This window comes from Gobio gobio (assembly GCF_949357685.1).
Source record: "Gobio gobio genome assembly, chromosome: 24".
In the NCBI taxonomy this organism is placed as follows: Eukaryota; Metazoa; Chordata; class Actinopteri; order Cypriniformes; family Gobionidae; genus Gobio; species Gobio gobio.
In genome coordinates, this window is record NC_137120.1 from 6,304,540 (window position 1) to 6,316,578 (window position 12,039).

Consider the following 12,039-nt stretch of genomic DNA (forward strand, 5'->3'; position numbering starts at 1 on the left):
CCAGTCAGTTGTGATTGGTATAGTCTGTGCAGATATTTTCGGAGACGGAACGCCCATCAAAGTCTTATAATGACAGTAATTTGTTAATATGTGTCAGGAGTTATGAATATGAAAACCGCGTCGGTACTGTTTGATTGTAATATGAGCCTCAGCTGATCTCATTCATAAAAAAACTCCTCACGAAGACTCGCGACAAATCAACATCCCTCAGGGCTTTTAGTTCAAAAGTGTGCAGATGAGGAGACATATTGATAGATTCTCATATGTCTGTGTCAAATTTCTAAACAGAGGAGTATTTTTTATTCAATACTTCCTCAAAATGGGCAGAAATAGCCTAATCATGAGCGATTGAGTCTCTTGTGTGTTGTTTTCAATTCATACTGGCAGCCGGAGGGCGCTCTGTGCACATGTAGTCCATGTATGAGACAGACGAAGAAGATACCATGTGCCATAATAGAAGTCCATAATAAAAGCTTCCTGAGATCGCGAAACATACATTTGACGACTAATAATAAACACTCAATCGCGACGATGTATGGTTTGTCTTCAAGCCACCTAGTCTTCAAATGCTCATCCTTGGGCAGATGAAAAAAGTTTGCTTTTGAGTCGCACTTCAGAACACAGCGTCTCGTCGCCATTATGTTTTCTAGTTTTCACTGGCGTCTTGGAGCGCAATAAGTGGGCGTATCGTATTCAAATAACTTGACAAGTTGACGTCATCTAGTCAGAGAAAAAGCTTCGGTCTTCTAACGATTCTTAAAAATGACTCCGAGTCGACTCTTACTTTTGAAAGAAAATAACTATATATACGTAGGGTTGCCAACTTTGTCACTGTGAAATGAGGGACAAAAGGTGGGCTGGTTTTGTGCGAAAATACAGTGTATGATTTTTAGCCATTTGTCATAATGATAGCTAACTTAATAAAATATTAATACATAACTCTCGTGCCATGGCAAGTACAGTAGGTTTAATCTTAGTTTGTTCATTTACAGCAGTGTTAACACAGACAAATAGTAAAGGTAATAGGTAATGGTTCAATTAAAAGACTAAGACAAAACACTTGTGACTCCTTCACTATAGGTTAGAAAAATTCATGTTAATCTTGCATGTGACAAACTAAAAATAACATAGAGTCTGTATGCTGTATTTGAGCATTTTGAGTCTTGAAACAAAGCACCGTTTAGCTTAACAAGACAGTCGTTGCTGTTGTAACTGAGTCCATGTTTGACGGTGTGATACACGTATGAGGCTTCGCTTGCCGCTATTTTGTCAGTTTCCACAGTAGTTACCCCGAAGAATCCACAGATATTGCTTGCACCTTTAGCTGTGGCCTTCTTGTGCATTTCTGTGGAAGCATGTTTAGTCAAGTCATTCTCACCTCCATGGGCAACTGAAAATTCCCTGCGACATAAAGTACAGAAGGCTTTTGTTGAGTCACCGCTGACTGGCTTAATCCATATATTTTTTACCTCCCAATTTTTATTGTAGCTGCACAGTCTTTTCTTTTTTGCAGGTTTATCCATATTTTATCCACATGCCAAATCGATTATCGACTTTTTTTTTGTGTGTGTGTGGAGGAATTGGCGCATTTACAACGTATACTGATGCGCGTGAGAGGAGGGGGGCTGTGATTGGATGATCATGATAGGTTAGGTGTGACGTGTGAGGTGTTGGGTGTGTGTGTGTCTGTCAGCGACGGTGATCATTCTCAAGTGTCGTGATCAGCCCTGCTCGCTGCTGTTGTATCAGTGGTTAGATCAGCGTAGTAGTAAAAAACGGGACAAGTGAGGTCCCGTACGGGACAAATCAATTAGGCTCAAAATACGGGACGTCCCGCCTAATTCGGGACAGTTGGCAACCCTATATATACGGTGCACTGTCATATTTCAAGCTATCACAGGATGTTTTTGTTCACTTAGATCTATGTTACACACTACATGAAAGGTAAATTTCAAAATTCCATGATAGGTGCTCTTTAAAGTAGAAAAAAATATATGTGTCACAGACACGTCAGGTTCCACCCTCCACCAATCACAGCGCACTCCATCCCCAGAGTACTGATCACTATCACCTGCACCTCATCATGGCACTCATCACCAGCACTATGGCTGCGTCCCAATTCGCCTACTTATACTACGTCCTAAAAGTATGTACTCTTTTTGTGAAGAAAAAGTACATACTTTTGAGTGTGTAGCAGAAGAGTAGGCCTAAGCAAGCTTTGGGACATACTACCTCGTCATCTTTAACGGACTCTGTTACGTGTGTCCCGTCACCGTTTAAACTGCCCTGTCAATCATCGTCACAGTTCAAATCCTCCACATTCAATTTAATTTCCTACCGTATCGGAGAGAAATGTAGTCGCTCGTTGATCTGCCTTTCGTGGTACTTTAATGCAGAGACTCCTCTCATGTGTTTGCAAAGTTAATGGCCAAACGTATCATTACAAAAGTTCTCAATGCTGCTGAAGGAGAAATATAATGTGGATAATATTGAATAAATATCTTTTCGTCAGGTTAAATACTGATAATTGCTCACTCAAACCACTTTATCTAATCCTCTCCACTTAACCGTCAGACTCGCGTAACCGTCATGTTTGTAGTTTTTTAAAACACTTTTTATCCTCGTTTGTAGTTCTAATCGAATCCTCGTCCATCTCGCAATGGGTTGTGGGCAATATCAGCCGTTAGAGTGCGCATCGATCTGCACTTCAGATTCTGACCGGAAATAGTAGACGATCCGGGAATCTTTGGAATACTTTTTTCAACATTCTAAGATTTGGGACATACTAATTCTTTTTTCGAATACTATTTAGTACGGATAGTATGCGAATTGGGACGCAGCCTATAAGAAGCACACGCACACAGCACTCCACGTCCGGTCTCGTTCGCATCAGTTTGCATTCCCAATTCGCATACTATCCGTACTAAATAGTATTCGAAAAAAGAATTACCCTAGGGGCAGAAAAGGAAATTTGCAGCCAGTTGCCTTGCGAGCTGGAAAAGCCAGACTGTAGTCAGGCCAATCACATCGTGTATAGAGACGGCAGAATTGGGGCAGATCCGTGTGTTATTTTGTGTAAACAAAGACACGTTACTTCTTCGTACCTCGCTAACTCAGTTAGCCGGATTTTGATTGTTGACGATTTGGCGTGATTTTTGATTATTTGGCCTGGAAAAACCCAGACAACTTCCGGCAAATTTAGATTTGCTCTGCAAGTAGTCTGGCAAAGAGCCCATTCAAGCCCATTTCTAAACCCTAGCAATCGCGGCACCAATTAGAAACGTTGGGGCGGGCTTTACACGATGGCGACATTGAAGCAGATTTGTGGAGCATCACTCGTTCGAATCAGCTATCGCGTCTGTTTTAAGCGATTTAAACTTTTCCTTATCGTTAAAACCCGAGCAAAGAACAACACTCGAAGCCTTCATATCTAAAAAAAGATGTTATCGCTGTCTTACCGACTGGATTCGGCAAAAGTCTGATACCAGCTTGGCCCTTTGGTGGCTAAACGAATGGGTCTTAGCGAGAGCCCTCTGGTAGTGTTAATGTTTTACAAAATATAGTTTTAAGTCCTTTTCAGGCGTGAATGTAGTTGTTTAAAGCTCAAATCTGTGGTTTATTTATAAAGAGAGTGCCTTTTTTTTTTATTTATTTGATCTGCCGTTTTCGGAGTTGTGAGCTCCAGTGGTTCAGCGGCGCTCAATCGATCATTAACCACACCGAGAGGCGCCTTTCCTCGGCCAGTCCTTCTGCCGTCTGCCGCTGGCTCTGATGTCTCTGCAGTGGTTAAACCGTCTCGTCTTGTGTAGATCTAACGGCTGATCTTTGCTCTCATTAATCTATAATTTGTTCCTAGACAGATCGTTTTGTCTGAGGGCAAAGTGAAGTTTCATAACTTTATATTTTTAAGATATTAAACTTTACCGTTGTAGTCTCCGAGCGCCTTTTTTTTTACTGAATTGCTTTATTTATTGTATAGCTTCTTATACCTTTTACTTATACTTTTATAATTGCTATTGATGATCAAACTGACATTTAACAAAAAGAGACTGGGTTGTGTTTTGTGTCATATTTAATTTATTACAGTGATAATCATAGCCTATATTATGTGTGTGTGTTTTTTTAAATGTAAACGAAAAGAGGCTGGGTTTTTTATATTTCGTTTTGTTATAAACATGCATTGAAGATAATATGCATTGCCTGCACTACATATATACTGAGTGATACTGTCAAGAACGCTGCTTGTCCATTAGCAGACTAGGCGGACCAGTGTCCTCCCGTAGCCTCCCGTCCTCTGGAGTTCGTTCTCCGGAGTCAAACTTGGTAGCCTAAGTCACGGACGCAAGTCAGAAGTTCGCGTACGAAATATGTCATAAAACACCACTGCCTCATTTCATAAAAAAAAAAAAAATTAAACATAATAATAGCCACACAAATGTGGTTCAGGCAACGCGTAGCTAGGCCTACATTGATTATCTTATATATTTATAATAAAACGAAGTATAAAACACCCTGCCTCTTTTCGTTTACATTTTAAAAAATAATATATTAATATGTGGTTTAGGTAAGGTGACCAGATTTCTGAAATGGAAACCGGGGACATTTCCTATTTGAGAACACAAGTACAGACAAGAACACATATTGTGAAACGGCCAGAGTCTCAGATGTTTCTCCGTCGCTCTGCATACATCATCTCCCTCATCGCTCTGATTGGTTTTAGGTCTATCCAATTGCGCCGAGAGGCATTTGAGCGACGCCCGTTGGTGACGCCCCTTTGGAAATGATTTGTCTATGAAGCTTTGCCAGACCATAACTCAGTTACTACTGAGAATGGTCTGGTTTTAACCAGGCTAATTATTTGGTTCTTCGACGGTCATCCTAGACTTGCTGTCATAGCAACAGGTCTGTAAACTTAAACCTGCTTCGTTAGCAGCTTATTTCATGTAATAATATGTAATATTGTAATACAAATTAAATAATAATAATATAAAAATGTATTTGAAAATAATATTATGATGTTGTGTAAAAGGTGTATACTACTATACAGGTGCTGGTCATATAATTAGAAAATCATCAAAAATTTGATTTATTTAACTAATTCCATTCAAAAAGTCAGAAAGGCACGTTATAGTTCATTTATGATTTTATGAGTCTGTGCGATTCGCGCAAGTGATTTACATGTTAAGTCAATGCAGAGACGCGAAATGGCATTCTGCGGCGCGATTCGCGCGAATGAGGCGGCGCGATTGATGCGAATTGAGCGCTTTGAACGCGTGATTCGCGCAAATTGCTCAAGTTGAAAAATCTGAACTTTGGCGGATATTCGCGCCGCGTTAACCAATCAGGAGCTTGCTCTAGTAGTGACAACAATGAGGAGAAAATCTGTAATATTTGGTTCAGACAATATGATTATCACTGTGATAACATTAAATTACATGAAACACAACCCAGTCTCTTTTTGTTAAATGCAAGTTTATGTATTATAAATAATACAAAAGTATAAGTAAAAGGTATAATAAGCTATACATGAAATAAAGCAAACAATTCAGTCAAACTTCACTTTGCCTTCAGCCTAAACGATTTGCCAGGGAACAAATTATAGATCCATGAGACCAAAGATCGCCCGTTACATATACACAAGATGAATTATAGCTCGAGACACCACAGAGACATCAGAGCCAGCGGCAGACGGCAGAAGGACTAGCTGAAGAAAGGCTGCTCTCACCGGGGTAAACAAGCGCGGAGCACCGCTGATCCACTGGAGCTCACAACTCTGAAAACGCCAGATAAAATTTTCAAATAGGCACTCTTTATTTAAATAAACCACAGATTTGAGCTTTAAACAACTACATTATCGACTGAAAAAGTCTTAAAACTACGTTTTGTCACACATTAACAGTAGATTACAAAAAAAACAAAAAAAAGACGTGTAAACACAGCCCATGTCAGCCATTTCTCAACGAGACGAGCCGGCTGGCAGAAGCCCCTCCTATGAGGCGAATTCATGTCTGTTGTGAAGTGAATGTCACACGCAAATGAAGCGAGTAAACTCAAAATGTTCAAGCATCCACCTTCGCGCGATTAGCGCGAACAATTCGAGTCAATCGCGTCCGGTGTGAACGCTACATAAGGGTTCTTCCATAAAATTTTCTGGAGACACTCAGCGAGCAATCAAAATGTTGGTTTATTGAGGGGAAAATAATAATAATATACTGGTCACACAAAACAAAAATACTAAATAAATCAATAAATCAATCCGGGGAAACAGCAAACTGAGTTCTGGGTCTCAGATGTTCTCTTCAGGGATCCCTCACCACAACTAACTGGCAGTCGAAAATGAATTCCTTTTAAGAAACCAGATCAAACCATTTCGTTATCAAAGGGGTCTCACAAACATCTTGATTCAAATTTTACATATTGAAAAAAATATTCACACAAATAAACTCCGTAAATATATGAAAAATCACATTCACCAATAAAGCAATGATAAAAATAAATATAAACAAAAAGTTATGCAAGGAGTATACATATTCAAATTAACAAATGACCCAAACACGTTATCCCAAAAACCTACATTTCCCATAATTCCTGTCAAAAGATATAAAAAATTCAGGCAATGCCACATCGGTTTGATATCCGGCCTTCGTTCCATGCTGCAGTCATGGATCCCGACGGAACCACGGGTAAGAAACACAGTCATTCAAACAAACTGAAATAAATAAAAATGTTAAACACATATCTTTGTCTAGTTGTGATTTCCTTCCTTCACTAGCGTGCACTCTAGTGACGAATGATTGCCGCTGTAACTCTTTGATCTCTAATGCACGCATAAAGAGGAAACGTAGCACCTCTAGTACAACTGTTTGGGTACAAAAACTTAAAGAAAACAAAATACATAAAAATTGATAAGACAAAGAAAAAATAATGGCACAAAGCCAACGCCATATCAAGATCTACAAAAAAAAAAACCATGAAAATAAGGAAAAGATCAGAAAACTATAACCCTTTAAATTAAATATTTATTATGTGTGGCCTTAGCCTTCACAGTCTGTTTGAATGATCTGTACTGTATTGAATTGCATAGCATCATATTGGTTTCCATTGCATTGAATCGAATCGAGATCAGATCACACTGCATCATAATATGGGTGAATAATATCGCATCTGTAGCTGTGGTGAATCTCGGCTGTGGCTGTCTAACGTATCGTATCATTGGCCATGCCCTGAGATGCATATCGCATCGGCCTCAGTTATGGAGATGCACATCCCTAGTAGTAGTAGTAGAAGTAGTGGTGGTGGTAGTATGCTAGTAACATAGTAGTGGTAGTAGTAGCAGTAGAAGTAGTGGTGGTAGTAGTATGCTAGTAGTAGTAGTAGAAGTAGTGATGGTAGTAGTAGTATACTAGTAGTAGTAGTAGAAGTAGTGGTGGTAGTAGTATGCTAGTTGTAGTAGAAGTAGTGGTGGTAGTAGTATGCTAGTAGTAGTATAAGTAGTGATGGTAGTAGAAGTATACTAGTAGTAGTAGTAGAAGTAGTGAGGGGAACCTTTTTAAGAGCTATATAGCACCAATTTTGGTGCTTCAGTGGTTCTTCAGCAGTTCTTCACCGGTTCTTTGACTAAGGTGCTATATAACACCGATACCATATACAGAACATGTTAAGATATGGTGCTATATAGCACCAAAAGTGGTTCCTCTTTGATTACGACGAAGAACCATTTTTGGTGCCATATATAACCTTTTTTTTTAGAGTGTAGTCACATCGGTCTAGAAAATCACAACTTTTAATTTTCCGTGGGTCTAAAGGTGCGTTCACACGGTCACACCGGACGCGAATGACTCGATTCGCACGAGTGATTTACATGTTAAGTCATGCAGAGTAGGCATTCTGCGACGCGATTCACGCGAATGAGGCGGCGCGAATGACGCAAATTGAACGTTTTGAACACGTGATTCGCGCGAATCGCTCAAGTTGAAAAATCTGAACTTTGGCGGATAATCGCGCCGAGTTAACCAATTAGGAGCTTGCTCTAGTAGTGACAACAATGAGGAGAAATCTGTATATTGTATATTGACAATGTGTATTGCATTGATCATGTGAGAGTACATCATATTTGGCAGCTGTGGCGTAGTCAGAGAGTTGCATTTGTAACCTGAAGGTTATGAGCTTCTCAACACCGGCAGGAAATGTCTGAGGTGATTTGAGCACCAAACCCCCAAACACTCCCTGAGCACTTATTAAATGTATTGTTAACAGTATTCTTTTCTTCATATGTAAGACCTTTTTAAATGCAAAAGTAATCGCAAAGATATTTGTCTGAATCTTCTTAAGTGTCATTATTTCTCCTGTAGATTATTCATTCAACACAATTAAAGGCTTGCACGATATAGATGAGGAGTGCTCTGTTCATGATTATTATTGCTGTGTGAGCAAGACTGTAAGTGTTTAATTTGTATTTATTTTTTGTTTTTTATAATGACATGCTATTTTGTCTAAGTATCTTCTATAGAGGAGAACATAACTTACTAATTAAGAAGGGCGTTATGATTAGGCATCATTAGACAAGAACAAAAAATAATAGAATGTAGTCTAGACATTTGAAACATTTTAAGGCGAGACATGAGGCAAAAATATATTTTTTCATGCATCTGTCAAATTTTAAAATGGGTTCTTTTTGGCTTTTTATAAAATGCAGATTAGTGGAAAGGAAACATCCAAAATTATACTTTTAAATAGGCCCGGCTCCACGGGGGGGTCAGGGTGGGCCTGGCCAGAAACTTGACCCACTCTGACCCCATGCCAAATAACCGATTTTAAGATTTCAGCTCCAGATTTTGAGAGAGATCATGGTTTCCGGTTGCTTCCCATCAAAAAATCTGAAAGAAAGCCCGATTTAAGTCTCTTTTTTAAGTTTAAGCATTCAAACGATTTTAAATCATTTCGCAAAAAGACTCCCTCGCGCGCTGTTCTCTTTTGCATCTAATGTTCCCGCGACATTTCTTTACAGAGAATGATCATTTGTGTTATTTTTCCTCTAAACTATGCGCTCTGAATGGTTTTGAGCACTCTCTTCCATCTCACTGCCATCACACTGCAGCGGGCCAGAAATCTCATCAAAATTTGTGGGGTAAAAAACTATTTAATGAGTTCCTTTTCTTTGTATTATAGCATAAATCTATGAGTTATCAGGCTGTCTTTCTGAACATCTGCACTGTGACAACAGGAAAAAATAAGTTACTGAGTAACTCCCATAGACACTGTGCTCTATCAAAGAAAACAGAACAAGCAGCACAACCGCTGCGTCTCCGAGGAACACTGTGTTTTATTCCTCAAAGAATCAACGTATTTGAACAAATCAGATGAGTCAATTATTTATTTAAGGTTTCCATTCATAAATACAGTCGTTTGCACTTTGAACAAATCAGTTGAATTCAACGCACTCATTAAAGGGTTCGTTCACCCAAAAATGAAAATTCTGTCATTAATTACTCACCCTCATGTCGTTCGACACCCGTAAGACCTCCGTTCATCTTCGGAACACAAATGAAGATATTTTTGTTGAAAGCTGATGCTGAGAAAGGCTTCAGACAGGCCTCCATTGGCATTCAGTACATTTACACTCCCAAGACCCATAAAAGGCACTTAAAACGTCGTTACAAAGTCCATCTCACCACAGTGACTCTACAATAATTTTACGAAGCGACGACAATAGTTTTTGTTTGCCAAAAAAAATCTAAATAACGCCTTTATCCAGCTTGTTCTCGTCTTCCGTGTGTGTCTCCACGACGCATGCGTGAGAATATGACGCAGATCCGGCGTTCGGACACATGACCCAGAAGCGATTTGTTTACAAGCAGAGGAAGACGCGCGTGTCTAAGCTGTTGAATTCTACATTGATCGTGCTTTAGGTCTCGGCGTAGAGCTCAAAATCGGGCTAAAGTGTGCATTTCATGGATTCCCGAACGCTGGCGCTACGTCATATTCTCGCGCATGCGTCGTGGAGGCACACACGGAAGACAAGAAGAGGTTGAATAAAGACGTTATTTTGATTATTTTTTGAGAAATCACTACTGTGGCGTTTTTCTTTTGATATGTGAGCAAATGGGCACACAAAAAAAATATTTAATGTATTCTCTCATTCACAGACTTCCGCTCTGAGAAACCCGGAAATGTGAAAAGGGTCTATTATTTGTTCTAGGAACCTCAAAGGATATTTCAATATTTGTGTATTTTTTGCTACCATAGGTCATTTGTATAGCGTAAGCAAAAACCCCTCAGCCCTGCCCTGATTCTATTTATTAGTGCTATTGCTTGTAATTTATTAAAATACTAATAAGACTTTTTTTTTGTGGCGGAGCTAGTGAAAATTTTTGCAGGGCAAGTAAAAATCTGGACCGGAATTAACCTGTAGTAAAGCTCCTTTGCATTGAGCCCTGTCAATATAGAGAGTTTATTTCAAGACCTGCCTCTTTTGTTATAAAATAGTTTTGCTACTGGGAAAAAATTAAATACAAAATAATGTAAAAATTTCCACCAGGATATTCACTTGGCCCACCCTGCATCTCAAAGCTGGAGCCGGGCCTGCTTTTAAGTGTATCTTTCATAGCACTTTTTCTATTTGCGTCTGTAGATTTCAATTACAATACAATATTTTTAAAGGCCGTTTTCTCAAAATGAGTGTTTTTCTCAGGTAACTTCAGTACCAATTACATACTCCAAACCTTACAGTTAAATTTTGGAATATACAGACCACACAAAAAGGAAAAATATTAAAAATATTATATATATATATATATATATATATATATATATATATATATATATATATATATATATATATATATATATATATATATATATATATATATATAAGAAGAGACATTGAAAATATTTTGAACAAGGAGAACCTATTTTATTGTTATTTATTTATTTATAATTATTATTATTATTTAAGTATGTATGTGGAATTGTTAGTTGTAGTAGAATTATATGTGTTGTGTGGTTTTGATGTGTCTAACAAAAATCCAATAAATAAAGTATGAAAAAAAGAAAGAAAAATTGAAAACCTTACAGTTTTATTCCTATCTATATTCTTTTTACAAAGGGGTTTGTTCATTCATATATATATATAATTTCCCTTATTTTACTCCCAAAATTGTGAAAATTTACTTTTTTTCTGGCTGTTGACAGTATTTTCTGATTTATGGAGTGATAAAAAAAAGAGATATTCAATCTCCTCTCTGTAAAAAACGTTGAATATGTCAAAAAAAGGAACAAGATTAATTCAATGTTGAGACTTTGGGCTAGAATTGTATGCAAATGAGTGCATATTTAATTAGATAACAACTAATTTGCATATTTAAACATACAATTTCAGAAAACGTGGAATACAAACAATGTTTGGAATTCTTAATGTAATCAATCAACTAGGGAAGTGATAGTTACTCTATTCACCTGAGGTGTCTTTTTTTTTTAAAAATTATTTGGAACAGATATAAGATCAAATAGTCACAATTCAAGAAAGAATTTAACAACAACAACAAAAATGATAAACATTAGACAGAGGTAGTAAAAAGGAACAAAATTAAAAATACAAAACAAACATTGAGCCAGGGGTGACATAACATTTAAAATAAATTAGGATCAAGAGAGCTAGACAGTGTGAAAAAAAAGGCTTTTTTCTTTCATTATAAGAAGGCATAAATATTATATTTTGTACACAGCGTAGAGGACTTTAAAGTTTTGACATTGCTGGAAGAAGAGTATCTAAATAACATTTCAGATCTTTACAAAAAATAGTAAAAAAAAAAAAAGGTTTAACAGACAAAAATTTGCACTTGTGTATAAAAAACTTCGATTTATAAGGAAATAATCGTCTTTAAGACTCTTGTCAGAGTTATAAAATCCAAATAGGACATAAACTCCAAAGAAAAATACCTGAGGTGTCTTTTTTTTTTTTTTTTTTTTTTTTTTTTTGCCAGAGGAAACTTGTAATAGACAACAAGGATTACATAATAAAACATATATAAAATAAAATAA